Below are 1,196 nucleotides of genomic sequence, written 5' to 3'. Positions count from 1 at the left end.
ATTGGAGCAAAGAAAAATGTGAAAACGCGGACGACACGAAGCAGATCGAGGACGACACGAAGCAGATCGAGGACCACACGAAGCAGAACAAGAGAAGACAAAGTTCCTGGGACCCCAATTCTGTAGGTCTGGGATTGGGATACTTCGAAAGGGCGAAGTTATCCCATAGTTGTAATTAAGTTAACGACCAACCTACATGGCTGAGTTTTGAATTAATGCAGTACTTGGTCTTTCACGCAGCAATATTTTTGTGTGCAACTGCTTTCATGTGTCGAAATAATTTTTGATTTTTGTTCATTTTGCAATTTTTGTTTTTCTTTTCTTTTAAATAGTTTAATTTTGTACCATTTCCATAGCAAATTCTTTTTATTTTATTTTTATTTTTCATTTTTTTCTCATTCATTTAAACTATTTTTCCCTACTTTATACATTTTATTGAATTTTAATCTTATTTTTTATACTTATTTATTTACTTATTTTTTTATATTTATTTATTTTATATTTTACATCTTATTTACTTTACAATTTTAATTTTGTAATTTTTGTTTTTATTTACTTACATAGCATAATTTTGTACCATTTCAAAGCACATTTTTTTTACTTTATTTTTATTTTTCAAACTGTTAAACTTCAAACATTCATTCAAACTTTATTTTATACATTTTATTCATTTTTTAATTTCTCCTATTATTTCTTTTGATTTCTTTGATTTTCACTTTTTTCCTTCTTATATAGTACATTTGCATGTTTTTTTCCAATTTCTTTCTCCAAATATTTTTTCTCTGATTCTTTTTTTTGAGTTTGACTTTGTAAAACCTCTGACACATGAAAAGCATTGCATACAAATAAGTAAACACGTAACAAACCATGGAAAAATAATGCACATGGAGAAGAAAAAAGACAAGTGGAGAAAGCCAAGATCGGTGAAAGGTTGTGGATAGGTTGGATCGAATCGTTTGTTGGTCCATTGCGTTCGTTGGTCAATTCCGTTTGTTGGTCAATTGCGTTCGTTGGTCAAGTGAGGTAAGTATCGGCACGTTGGAGAAGATACGATTTGGCGATGTCGAGTGTGGAAAGCTTCTTCATTACAAAAAAATACAAAGACACAATACACAGACGTAACAAAAGACCAATACTGCGTTATTTCTTAACGATGATGCTCATGTAGGATTAGTTAAAAAGGGAAAAATCATGTT

Source organism: Trichinella spiralis (genome assembly GCF_000181795.1).
Source record: "Trichinella spiralis strain ISS 195 chromosome Unknown Scfld9, whole genome shotgun sequence".
In the NCBI taxonomy this organism is placed as follows: Eukaryota; Metazoa; Nematoda; class Enoplea; order Trichinellida; family Trichinellidae; genus Trichinella; species Trichinella spiralis.
The sequence above is the reverse complement of the archived record's forward strand: the minus strand, read 5'-3'. Positions refer to the sequence as shown.